The sequence below is a fragment of the Suncus etruscus genome, chromosome 5 (assembly GCF_024139225.1).
Source record: "Suncus etruscus isolate mSunEtr1 chromosome 5, mSunEtr1.pri.cur, whole genome shotgun sequence".
Lineage (NCBI taxonomy): Eukaryota > Metazoa > Chordata > Mammalia > Eulipotyphla > Soricidae > Suncus > Suncus etruscus.
The window spans coordinates 138,888,171-138,902,774 of record NC_064852.1 but is presented as its reverse complement, the minus strand read 5'-3'; the positions used below and the strand labels follow the sequence as shown (position 1 = coordinate 138,902,774).

The window sequence follows — 14,604 nt, the reverse complement described above, 5'->3', positions numbered from 1 at the left end:
GATCTCTCCTCAGAGGTCCCTCCTCAGAAGCAGCAGAACAAAATCCAAACTTGGCAAAGAGCCACAGGATACAAAAGAATGGTAAGAGGCAAAGAGCCGCATTCATTTTGGCAGGGAGCAGCCGCACCCCTGCACTATGCTATTGCTCTGACCCAACATTAGAACTCTTATTGTAGGACCCTCATCTCTTTTATTACAATATTTCCTTTTTAAAAACTTGTTTTAAATTATTTTTCCTTTGAGATGTAGTATTTTTTTTTTTTTTTTTGGTTTTTGGGTCACACCAGGCAGTGCTCAGGGGTATTCCTGGCTCCAGGCTCAGAAATTGCTCCTGGCAGGCACGGGGGACCATATGGGACGCCGGGATTCGAACCGATGACCTCCTGCATGAAAGGCAAACGCTTTACCTCCATGCTATCTCTCCGGCCCCGAGATGTAGTATTTTTAAAGCATTCTGAGAGTGTTAGAACTGATTGGAAATTTTTTAACCCTGGTAAACATTCCTTTAATATGTAATAATTAACTAGGATAAATTTCTGATCTCAGTTTTTCTGCTTCTTTCAGTGGGCCCTTCTCTCATATTTTAAAACTCTTATTTCCTGTAAAGATAAAAATTTGATATATATATATATATATATATATATATATATGTATAATTAGTAAAGCCAATAGCAGTACAGAAGAACAATATACCCATAACTCACCTTAAAAAATCTTCCTTCTCATTTGTTCCTGCTATCAAACTTGTTCTGCACTACCTCTTTTATTGATAATAGTTTGGTAAAAGAAGTTTTTTCATCTTGTCAAACAATATTATTTTCCTTTGGTTTTTCGGCCACACCCGGTGAAGCTCAGGTATTACTCATGGCTATGTGCTCAGAAATCGCTCCTGGCTTGGGGGACCAAATGGGAAGCAAATGGCGGTCTGTCCCTTGGCTAGCGTGCACAAGGCTAGGCTAGCTTGCGCCACTGCTCCAGCTCCACAATATTTCTTTTTAATGGAAAGGGGATCCCAAGAGATGCAGGGAAATTCTCAGTAACTATTGTCCAAGGTCAGATAAGATGGTTAAAAACTAGAACACAAGAATGCAAGGCTGCTCTCATGGTTTGTAGGGACACCTCTGTGGTGTTTGGAGACCATGTGATTCTAAAAAGCCTTCTATGCACTCTAATCCTTATGTTATTTTTTGTACCTTTATAAGATCTTATAATTATAATATCTGTTGAGATTTCTTTTTTAGTGCCTCATTTATAGGAATGAATACATATGACTTCATTGTTGAGAACATAAAATAATGCATGTTCAAGCATGCACTAGGGGATATAAATAATCTATAAAATCTATAAAATTTAAGTTCATATCCACACTTAATAATTTTTCTGGTGTTGATCTTGGTTTTAAATACAGCTGACTATATGAAATGTATGAAGGAATGTGAATGTCTTTTATTAGTATCTATATGTTTCTAATTTTTAATCTTGGGCTATTTGACATTCTAGAGACTTTTGAGTATGAGTGTTTGCGCTAATCCTTAGAGAATATGCTAAGCATAAGAGCTGCCTATGGGGATTTATATCCAACTTTCAAAAACTGAAATAAAATAGTTGTTTATGACAAGCATGGAATTAAGTAAATATGATCGAAGGCAGAAATTAAATGAACGCGATAATAAATTTTAGGTTCAGACTGTTGAAATAAAAATTATTCCCTTTCTACCATTGAAAAACAAACAAGCCTTGACTCTGGGAAATATTTTGGCTTCGTTAGCTAATTTAAAAATAATCAACTTAATCAAAACAAATTACTTGGTTCTGATGTCTGAGTTTCCCAAAGTAGGGATGGAAAATAAACTGGTTCCTGAACATTTTTTTCATAACTGTTGTCTGACTCTCTTCTTCCCTCTTGTGGTAGTCTGTAACATTATTTCACTGATACAGAAAGATTGTTTAAAAGAAAATTATTCCAAACCTATATGCCTAGAATAAGAATATGGAAAATAGTCCATGTTCGAATGTTGCTAAAAACATTAAAGAAAATAAATTTATAATGTATTAAAGATAATACAAATTTTAACTGACAATTTAATTGTACATTGGATTCTTAATGTTTCTTGGCTTCTTTCTTGATTTTATTTAGAAGCTGGAGGGAAATAATAATATTATGAGGATAATGAAAAATAAAAGTGCAAATTTAATTAAAATTTGAGCATATATCAGTGACTGGTCAGTATTTAACAAGGATTGTTTCACTACATCTCACAAGAATCTGTAAACTAAATATAATATAGATATGACAAAAAGGCCCTGTCTTTTAGGGTAATTAAGAACCTTGTTCAAGATCACACCATATTTCCAACTGATAAGACTTCTAACCCCTACTAACAAGACATCCTCAATCTGTAAAACTTACTATGAATAACATTTCTCATGTAGCAATGGATTGCTACAGGATTTGAAATTTTTATTCTAATTGTTAATGCAATTAACAATTGTGAATTGATAACAATAGTTTTCAATTAATAGTTTTCAAATAAAGGTTGAAAACAACCTTTTCTTTGTGTGTTTTACTTGGGATATTGGAAAAAGTGTCTTCTGTTGGTTGAATTTTAGGGATTATATCATAATGACATAAGGTTCTTCTCCTGAAAAGCATTCCATCTACCTCTTCATAGCCACAGCTTCAACATTCTTAATTCTTCCTGTTTTTTTTTTTTTTTTGACATCATGGTATTTTGTGGACTACCTAAGTCTATGTTAAAAAGACATTATTTTGATGCAATTTGTCGTTAGTTTTTCACTAAAACATCCAGAGTACAGTCTTGCTGTTTCATTTATGTGATCACTATATCAAGAATTTGCCTGTGTTATAAATTCCAAAAGTTTTTGATGAATAACAAAATAAACATGCCTTTTTAACATATCAGTCTAAGCTACCTAAATAATATGCAAGGTCTAGCCATTAAATATAGTAAGCCAAGAAAATCAGAATAGAAGACTTTGATCCTAATTCATAAAGCTCTGTTATTTGATTATTTTATTTTCTCTATTCAAAATCAAATTGAAATTGACATAATGACTGCATAGTTTTTATTTGTCAAGACTCTTGTGACAATTATATTTATTGTTCAGTCTTGTCATACTTAATCCATATTAAAATTGAGGTTATATATAGAAATATTAAGGCTAAATTAAATTTAAGAAACTGATCTTGTCTGTCTACATGTTACTTTTTACTCTTTATCATGCTATTTATTATGAAAACATTTCCTAAAGATCACAAAGGAAAATTTGTTTTTAGAATGAAATGTGTTTTGACTATGCACTTTTCAAAACCTGTTAAGTTTTTGTTAAAAGCAATGACTGCACCAAATTATTTAATTTGTTTTTGTTTGTTTGTCTGTTTATTTATTTATTTATCTATTTTTGGCCAATCCCAGTGGTTCTTAGAGGTTACTTGTTGGAGACAGTGTCCTGTCAGAGATTAATTTTTCTGTCTTCTGTTTTTATGCAGCTTTTTTCATCTAAAAGCTGCCTACGTGCAGGTTCTGCCGTGTGTCCTTGAGCTAACAGGAAAGGTATTTTTCAGCTGAAGGTTATTTTCTTTGAAGCCAGAGAGAAAGTAAACACCCCGATACCATCCCCAGATTTAGGTGACTCCCTTTAGCTTCTTTCCGGAGTTAATGGCTATGCTACAAAAACATGCCCCTTCACAAACTGCTGTTAGTTCCAGATAAGTGAGCTGCAGACCCCACTTTAGAGTCATAGGGCAATCCTTTGAAAGCTGCTGACTTGGAAATGATTGTAAAATTGTCACCCCTTCTCCCTCCCCTCTGGAAGACGATTTACTGCCTTTGTCTCATGGCTTTCGCGCGCCAAAATGTATGATTGACACCGTCTTTTTACCGCCCATTTCTCCTCCTCTATATAAGAGATGCTGAACCCCAATAAAGATCACCTTAGACCGGTTATATCACCTGAGGTCATTATTACTAACCTCTCTCAGATTTGTTACAGGTGTGGTTATTCTTCTGACCCAGCCAAATAAAGGTGCGGACGTCCGAGAGCCTCCGAGCCGCTTCCCGCTGGCCGGGCCCCTCCGGGGGGCTTATAGGACGCCACAGTTACTCCTGGCTCTGCGCTCAGAAATTGCTCCTGGCAAGCTTGGGGGACCATAATGCTAGTGATCGAACCCAGGTCTATCTGTGTGGGTAGCATGCAAGGCAAATGCCCTATTGCTGTGCTATCATGTCACGCCCTCAACTAAATTTAAATTTTAGGACAGAAGAAATAGTGCAGAAGACTAGTCTATACTTAATAGGCTGTAGTCCTGGATACTATCTCTGGCACTGCAAGGTATCCCAAGCACATCTGGGATCTACAGTAGCCCTAAGAACCATCATATGTGATAAAATCCAAAAGAAGTTTTAATTTGATCTGGATTCTTCTTAAAATCCAGTCAGTTATAAATTGAGGCTCAAGTTTTCTGATGTCATAAAACCTGACTTTTAATAGCAGAAATTAAATTTAAGTGAAATACAATAAACTACTTACTTTAGTATGAGATTAAAAATATAAAAATAAAATATGGTTCTAGACTAAGAAGAATATATGCTTAATTTTCTAAAAGCTATTTTAATTCTATTGTAGTATTCATATTATGCATTGATTTTCTAATGCCTTGCATGTCTTCTTATAACTTTTTGCATATTTGATCTAATTTAGGTGAGTTATGTCTTAAAGAGAATTTTTAGACTATCACTGAAAAAGTATAAATGGATAACCATTTCCCTAACCTAAGATTTTACTTTGATATGATTATGATTGCTTAAATTTTTATTTTTTGTTTAATAGTTCTGCTCAGAATGTGTTTATTCCTAGCTCTACAATCAAGCATTCACTAATTCCAGTGGTTGATGGTCAGTTGAAGGTCGAGGTTCAGCTACATGCAAGTCAAGTACTGGCTGCACTATTTCTATAACACCAATTTTTCAATATACTTTTTTGGTTCTATTATCACCTTGTCTCATCCTTTTCTTCAGAATAGTATACTAACTAATCATTGAAAAGTAAATGAATATACATAGTTTATTTTAAAATCATTTGATCTTGTTCTCTCTCTATCTCTTTTCTTTGGGGGGGCACATTCTGCAATCTCAGGGCTTATTCCTGACTGTGAGTTCAGAAATCACTCTTGGCAGACTCAGAGAATCATACAGGATGACTAGAATCAAACCCGGATGGGCCTCATACAAGGCAAGCATCCTACCCACACTCCTATCACTTTAGCCCCCCGACTTAATTTTGTTCTTAAGTATCACTCTTGTCCTTTCTTATTTTTTCTTGTCTGTTCCTTGGCTTAAAAGAAAATCAATAAAGGTGGAGGACAGGACAGCAGGTAGGGTGCTTGCCTTGCATGCTCCCTATCTGGGTTTGATCTTTGGTACTATGAATGTTCCTTCAGTTCCAAAAGGGTCTTCCTTAAGCACAAAACCAGAAAATAAATCATGAGCACAGCTGGGGTGTGGCCCCAAACAAAAACAAATTAAATCAGCATGCAATCAAGTCAAAGAAAAAGTACCTATCTGGGAATAAATCACATTAATCCTTAAAGAAGAGGAAAAATAGTACAATCATTCCTGCAAGCACAGGAAATGGGGATCTAAGAAGACCATTTCTTACTTTTTGAAAGAAGAGTTTTTGGTCTGAGGTAATAGAACAATGAAGTAGATGTATAAATAAATGCATGTAAATATCAAAAATGTTTCTCTGTGAATGGACACCCATGACTGTTTATGCACCTATTTGTAAATTATCTTTCCACTGTAAAAGGAGAAGATACTGATATCTACATATAAAATGCTACCATCAATGACTGCATAATTATATTTTGGCACCATAAATAAGCTCATCATTACAACAGAATCATCAAACAAGTTAGCCAACATTACTACCTCTATTTATTTTCATGAGAACTTGTGTCTCAGTTTTGCTTTCTTGAGGAAGCAAAAGAAATGCCTTAAAACATCCTCCAACATTATAAAAATATGTTCATAATTATACAATTGTATCTACTTATTTTCTATGTGTGAGTGTGTGCATATGGGTGAGTGTGTGAGAGGGGGGCTGGGAAGGTGAAAGAAAATGAGAAAAAGTGAGTGGTAAAATAGCCAACATATTATTTTCATAGTGGAAATTCATGTCATATTTTTAAATACCTTTTCGTGCTTTTTGAATTGATTTCAGTAAACACATAAGTATCAAACATGGCAAGTTTAAATTTTAGATTTAAATAAAAGACTGGTCTTTTATTTTAAAATGCCTCTCAAAGATAGCGCTAACAATATTATTTTAGAGTTAGAAAACAATGCACTTAGCAGATTATAGCATGATATAATTAATCTGATAATGACAGCGTTTTTCTCACCTAAAATCTTCCCAGGCTTCTCTTAGCTCTTATCCAAACAGGTTTTTACTTATTACTCTTCAGTTTATTTTTTTATCTTTCTTTAGCAAGAAGACTACTCTATTGAATTCATGATAATCTTAAATTATCTTTATTTGATTACCTGTCATATCTACCTGTCATATCTAATTATATTTCTCAACCATATCATTCACCAAGTATCACTTTATTACTTTTGTTTTGTTTTGTTTTTGGGTCATACCTGGCAGCGCCCTGGGGTTCCTCCTGGCTCTACGCTCAGAAGTCGTTTTTGGCAGGCTCGGGGGACTATATGGGATGCTGGGATTCGAACCACTGTCCTTCTGCATGCAAGGCAAACACCTTACCTCTGTGCTACTTCTCCAGCCCCTCATTTATTACTTTCATGTAGCTTGAACAAAGTTACCAGTTAGGTGAATTTCTACAATATTCCCTACTATGCCTATTATTTTTTCTTAGTAATTTTCTATACATTAGTGTGCACCTATATACCTAGTAAATTCCCACTTGCCCCTTCCATATTTGAAATCAAACTCAATTTTTTAGATACTAAAGTCTCTTTCCTATGCGGTTTTTTTGAAGTTATTTTTCTTTAACAGTAAGAACTTAAATTAATGACCAGCTCTGATCGTTCTTTAATAGTGACAATACAAACAACAATTGATATAGCATTTCTATGGACTGAAAGTGCATTGATGAACCATAGACAAAGATAATACTTGGCAGTTAGGCATTGCAGCTAAAAACAAATCTTTAAAAATGGCCATTGGTTAAGATCTCTTTTTATATATATTTTATTTAAACACCTTGATTACATACAAGATTGTGTTTGGGTTTAAGTCATGTAAAGAACACCACCCATCACCAGTGCAACATTCCCATCACCAATGTCCCAAATCTTCCTCCTCCCCACCAAACCCCCACCTGTACTATAGACAGGCTTTCTGTTTCCCTCATGCACTCTTATTATTAAATAGGATAGTTCAAAATGTAGTTATTTCTCTAGCTAAACTCATCTCTGTTTGTGGTGAGCTTCATGAGGTGAGCTGTAACTTCCAGCCCTTCTCTCATTGGTTAAAATCTTAATTCTAATCTTAATAAGATAACCACATACTATGAGATCTTGAATATATATTTAGAGTCTCTAATGTCCATTTTTCTGTTTGTTAATATGGTATATGACCCATAAATATAAGATTATTTTATAAAATCTCAAACTATTACTTTAATACACATAAGTATGATCCAAATTTGTCTTCCTGAAAGTTAAATTTCTGAAAAAAATTAATTATAACTATTCCCATCTGAATGTTCATAGTTTACTAAATTTCATACATTAAAATGCTTGTTATGATGATATTAACTAGAAGGATAGAGACCTCAGAATACTATTAGTATCTTGGGACTGGAGCGATTGTGCAGAGAGGTAAGGCATCTGCTTTACCTGCACTAGCCTAGAATGTACCGATGTTTGATCCCCCGGCGTCCCATATGATATGGTCCTCCAAACCAGAAAAGATTTCTGAGCGCATAGCCAGGAGGAACCCCTGAGAGTCACCAAGTGTGGCCCAAAAAACAAAACAAAACAAAACAACAACAACAACAACAAGAATAATACCAGTATCTTATAAAGGAAACTGCAGAGATTTTATCCTTTATGATTTTATCCTATATGAAAGGTACTTTCAAGATCAAAGAAGGCCTTTCACATATTTGAGTCTTTTCAGTACTGTAAGACACAGATTTCTCCCGTTATTAAAATTACTGTCTGTGATAATTTTATTATAATAGCTGAAAAATACTAAACCAAATATATATTTCATACTTGTTCTACTAGAATCATAAGCAACTACTGACATTTCTCAAAAAATTTTCTGGGATTAAAAATAACTTATAGACATAAGATAAAATAATGCTTTTATCAAATATTTTATCTACACAGTACATTATACTTATGTAAATATTTAAAGCATGTTTTAAATTGAGCAATGAGGACATATCTGATAGTAGAAAGACTGTAAAAGTATGCTTATGTATGAAATCTTTGAATGTAAAATTTAGAAATAAATGCTCATAGGAAAATGGAGAAGCATTACACAATGTAATTCAAAATATTATATAATCAGGCTGTATCATTTTAATTTAATATATAAATATATGAGGATATTATATACTAAGTAAAAATACCACAATCAAGAATATTATATTGGATAATATATTGTGGTAAGGAGTTTTTCTTGATATATATTATATTAATTATTTCAAATATATCAATTATTTTAAATTTATATTTCAAATTATATTTGCCTTTTAGTCAGTTACATCCTTAATTACCTATGTAACTTAATGTAAATTTGGCTATAAGATAAATTCAATATATTTATTTTTATTTAATTTTTCTAGTTTGTACACAGATGATTTGAGAGCTATTGTGATCATTTTATGCAAATTAGTTTATTTAAAATCTTCGATTTAGAAATGTTTTTATAAAAAAATGACTTAAAAGGACCCATATAGGATCTGTATTTTAATATATAAATTTTATATGAGGTAAATTATATCATATAAAGTCTCATTTTTTTTTTTTTTGGTTTTTGGGCCACACCCGGTAATGCTCAGGGGTTACTCCTGGCTATGAGCTCAGAAGTTGCTCCTGGCTTGGGGGACCATATGGGATGCCAGGGGATCGAACTGTGGTCCGTCCAAGGCTAGCGCAAGCAAGGCAGGTACCTTACCTCTTGTGCCACCGCCCGGCCCCATAAAGTCTCATTCTTAATAATATTTTAAATATATAGCTATACTTCTCTCACTTTTATTTTCATTTAATTATACAGAAATATTAATCTTCCATATTCTTGGTAACACTTATTTGCTGTTTGCTTCTTATCTAGGATTTAGCCAACATTTATCTCAGAGAATAGCAAACTATGTAAACTGTGAACTACTTCAAATTCTACTGTTATCAGCTATTTCAGCTAGTGGGATCTCTGAGATTTAGAGATATTTTTGACTTATCAGTAATAAGATATAAATAAAATAAACCAATAGAATAAACAATTATTCAATAATAGAAAAACATTTTTACTAGGTGACATATTTAACAATAGTTTCTAACATATTTTAATATAATGTTTTTTTTTATTAAGGATGAATAACTTCTAACAAACCTATTCTACTCTCAGATGATAACTATGAACTCCAGGTACTTTTCTAAATGGTCCTCTAAAGAGTCTATATTAAATAAAAAGATGCGGGGTCCTGAAGCCCCCCAGGGGGGCCCGGCCAGCAGGAATTAGCTGGAAAGGCTTCTCAGATGACCGCACTTCTATTTTGCTGAGTAGAAGCACAACCACACTGTAAAAAATCTGAGAGAGGTTAATAATAAAGACCCAAGGCAATGTCTCACTGCTCAAAGGCGTTTATTGAGGTCCAGCACCTCTTTAAATAGGGAAGGTGAAGGAGGCAGGCAAAAGGCAATGTCAATCATTCTTTTGGCATGAAAATTACTTCATTATTCCAAATAAGGCAAGTGGGCAATACTTCTTGCAGTATCCATGGAAACATCTTGTGACCTTCTAGCTGCATTTCTAAACTTTTAACAGATATAAGGTGGGGGCAATGTTCTTACAGAAATAATTTTGTACAGACAATGTAACATATACACAATAATGAATGTCTTGTTAACTCAGGGATATGGTTAAGGGAGTAAGGCCTCATTTCTGGGAATGGTACTGGGCCGTGTTGCTCTCCTCCGGGCTACAAGGTTAATTGTACTTTGTAGCTGCACATTCTTTTCTCTTTGGCCCAAGAACTTACAGCAAGACTGCACGTAGCCTTTAGGTAAAAAAAGGCTGGGTTATGGCAGAAAGAACAGCAAAATGGCCTCAAACAAGTCACAGTCCCCAACATCTCCCCCTTTCTCTTCTAATAAAAGAAGGAAAGTCGTGAGCGGGTGGAAGAACCGTGTCTTAGGCTACAAGGTTTGACCAGGTTGGACACGGCCAAAGCCGCATTTAAAAGATGGCTACAGGCACCGTGGGTGTGCACAGAGATTCGAATTATGCGTTGTAGCCTTTTAGGGCCGTGTCCAACTGGGACCTTGCTAATCCCATCGTAGGTATCTCCACAGCCGAGAGCACAAGTACCGGAGCGAGCTCCATTTGTTAGCTATGCGCTTTATCTCCTGAAAACTTAGTGGCTGGAAGGGCGGCTTGGTGACAATAGCCAAGTTTTCACAGGAGTCACGTTGGGTTAACTGTTGGTAGTGAACTTGAACAGAGGTTTTTGCCGTCTCATCTACCTGGTTTTTAACAAGGGCAGTAAGTTTGCGGAAAGCCCATGGGTCAAAGGAAAGGAGCAGCATGAGGCTAATAAGAGGGCCCAAAATAGTGGACAGTAATGTATGTATCCAAGGAGAAGAGAAAAACCAACCCTGTTACCAACTTTGTTTTTGGTCAAAACGTTTCTGGAACTCCTTCATACCATTACCAATACGTAGAACACTATCCCTAACTAATCCAGATTTGTCTTTAAATACACAGCATAGTTCTTTAAGGGCCACACAGACTCCCCCTTCCTATATAAGGGCAAAATATAAAGTACGACGATTTTGAAGAACTACATCAGCAAGGGAACTAACAGTATCGTAGGGGTTGAGGAGAGAAGTTAAGCTAACAGCGTTTATAATATGGTTCTGTGAGGGCTAGAGCAGAGGCATTTATAATATTTAAAATAACTTGAGAGGAGAAGGATGGGCTAGAAGGCAGAGTTTGTAGCTTACAACTTGCTTAATAGTGAGTTGATGACGCTGAGGCTGAACTTTCCAGAGAAGAAGTTTAGAGTTATTGGTGTAGATAGGAGATTTAAACGTTGTGATGCTTTTATAAAACGGCGAAACCGGTGAATTGCAGATTTAACAGTGTTCATAGCTGGTGTTGGAGAGCGCTTGGGCAGAGGCATTGACCATTTGCAGGATGAGGTTCAAGGTGGAAACCGGACCAACAGGTTTGATGGTTAATGTAGGCTTTAACAAAGCTAAAACATAATAATTATGATAAGCAAGAAACATTTCAGTAACAATATGGGGAGAAAATGCAGTGGAGTAAACAAAATAAGTGGAGTTGGGGGCTTCAATGAAGATGGAAGAGTTGTTAACAATAATGGTTTGATTGCAAATGTGTGATTGTTGAACAGGCGAGCACATATATGGTTCGAGTAAGCAAAGTTCCACGACCGTGACTTGTTTGCCATGGAGGTTGTTGGTGGCAGTGGTGGGCATCCAAGGCAGCTAGGCAGAGTGCTCAATTTAGCATTGTTAAAGGTGGAGTTTGTCAGAAACAGGTTTGCAGGAAAGGCGGCTGGCAGGAGGGGTGACAGGCTTTTTTGAAGTGGATGAAGACAGGACTGTGGAAGGCTGCGGAAATTTTTTGTTAGACTTCAGCATTTAAAAAATTTTTATAATTAACAATCGCCAATTTATCAAAAACTTTTAAACTGAACATAAATGATTTTTGTTAAACTTTTTAGTTATTATTTTAAAGCTAGATGCTATTTTTTAGCTATAAATACATATTCTATAGGCCTGAACTTACACATAGCAGGAAAGTTGGGTGACTGCAAAGTCCAGAAATTCTCCAGGGAAAAGTTATCCCCGATGGCCATTGAGAAATTTGGGGTTTGCCATCCCTCACACTTTCCGCCATGTTCTTAGAAGGACAAAGCTAGCTTAATACATAATTTTTAACACATGATTTTTAGTTGCAAGATGCCAGTTTGTGAACTGACCAGACTGAACCAGGTTGAAAAAATTAATTGAAATTTGAAAAATGGATAAGGCTTTAAAAATTGTATTATTATAAAATGTAGAGATAACAAATAAACAGACAAAACAAAACAACACTAAACACAACATTTTACACTTGTGGCCACTTTCATTCATCACAACAGACACATAAACAGACAAAAGGATTGATTTAAGACTTATTTATAAAAAAATTGACAAGCGCTTTTAAATATTTAGCTAGCATGTTTGTGAGAAGAAAAAAAATTTTTGTAGAAAAACTTTTTTAGTTTAGAGAAGTACTTAATGTAGATGGAGTGGAACTTTGCTGAAAATAAATTTTAAGGTTTAGAATTAACACAAAACATTTTTAAAACAATTTTAATTTGAAGTTTAAAACATTAAGTAAAATGGTTAATGAGCACTGTAGAAGGAGTCTTCACTTTGAAGTATGAAATCATTTGCTGTAAATGAATAGGTTTTATTTAAATTGGTTTTGCAGTAGAACAGTAAGACAGCTGCAATAAAGTGTTAAAATTTTTATGATTAAACACAATAGCATGAACTATGATTATTAAAGGTATAAAAAACTGATTTTAAAAATACAAACAACTGTTTTTACTATGAAGACTTTAAGTGAATAATTTGTAAAAAATATTATATACTAAATTAACTAAATGCTTAGATTATTACAAAATATAGTTAAAGACATCTGATGCATTTACACACCTAGAACTTAAGACCAAAATTGTATTTAATACTAGTTAATTTGCTTATAAAGTTTAGTTACTTTTATATATTCTTATAAAATTATATATAATATATTTTTTCATTTATATTATTTTTTTACTGCGACACAAATATACAGATTTGTATAATGTGCTGATATTTTGAATGCACTTAAAATAATAGTTTTTTTTTTAATGCAGAAATAAAGAACAACCATTGCTGTAGCACAAAGTTAAAACTAAGGGTACTATAAAGTACATATAGGTGTTTACTGTGCATTAAATTAACTATATTGTTTAAAAAGGCTAACCACATTATTTTTCACATAATTTTGTAAATACTTTAAAAATTAAAATAAAACTTTTAATAGAAATATAAGATTTAAATTTAACACTTTTGTGTTCGTTTGGATTTTAAAACACAAAGAAGTTTTTCTTTTACCAATATTTTGTTATCTGTAAAGTGACAGAATTATGACCTTGCTTTAAAATTTTCTGAGAGGCATGAAAAAAAAATTTATTGCCTTTATCTTTCTGTTGCTTTTTAATGTTTTAATAATTACTTTACACTACTTAATGCACTAAACCTAATAACACATATTTCACGAAGTGTAGGGCTGACAAGGTGAAGCAGAGTTTTTCACTGATAACTTGGGGAGGGGCTAGCACAGTTAACAGCAGGAAGGTTAGAGGCAAATTATTTACAGTTAGCAGGGTGTAATGATATATAGGAAAAAAAAAGCAATCTTTTAAGATTAATTACTAATTTATTGGAATTAGAGGGAATGGCAACTGAAGAGGGGAATTTGGGTTGCAAAAGCACTATGGGGATCATGGTTTTATTAATTGATTTGAGAATATGCAAGAGATGCTACTTTTCAGATTTCTTTTGAATAACAAAGATTGGGTATTTCAAGGTGAATTGGAAGGCTTAAAGTGGGAGTGGCAGGGCCTGAGCTGGCTGTTTTCCAAGGCTGGCAGGAAAGAGGCTGAAGGAGGCTGAGGATTGGTTTGAGAAAATGTACTGAGTAAAGGGTACATTAGGCTTAGAAGTTTTAACAGCAAAGTGTAGATATCGCAAGGTTTTATGGCTTAGCAGCTGATACTTTGTAATTATTCTGCTCACTGTGCCCTTAGAATTTTTTGTAGGCACTGCAGCAGTTTCTGTTTTATGGCACTCAGCCTGACTTTTATTAGTTTGTTTCTTTGAATTCTCAAGAGGGGGGGCCTGGCCGTAGAATTCAGTGGGCAGAGGACAGACAACTATAGATTTAGGAGGGGGGGGAAACGCCTGAAGGGCAGAAACCTGTGAATCAAGAGAAGCAGCCTGTTTTTGAAGGCTTAAGATTTGTTTAAGATTTTTAATTTGGCCAAGTAGTTTCATATCTATAGCTTTAAGAGGGGGAGCGGTGAGAGGAGGGAAATTGCCATGGTTAGGGACTGAGCGTTCAGGGCATTTAGAATTTTTTCTCCTGGGGCGGCGGAGGCTGCTGAGCAGGCGGGGGAAGACTTTCTCCATTAGGGAGAAAGACAGGAAAGGTAGCGCTGGTTTTTGAGCCAAGAGCATTATCAAGTTTGTTAGAGAGGTGAGAGACCATGGATGTAATTGTGGTGAGTTGGGAACTCAAGTCAGAAAAAGGGGGGGGGGAAGGAGA

At 34.6% G+C, this 14,604-nt stretch overlaps 1 non-coding gene across 1 annotated transcript; it reads right to left on the bottom strand.

Annotated features, from left to right (window-relative positions):
- Positions 1–13,096: 13,096 nt before the first annotated feature.
- Positions 13,097–13,229, bottom strand: LOC126009998 (small nucleolar RNA SNORA22). The gene has a single exon (XR_007496143.1). It is a non-coding gene; the product is annotated as a small nucleolar RNA SNORA22 (small nucleolar RNA).
- Between the last annotated feature and the right edge of the window lie 1,375 nt (positions 13,230–14,604).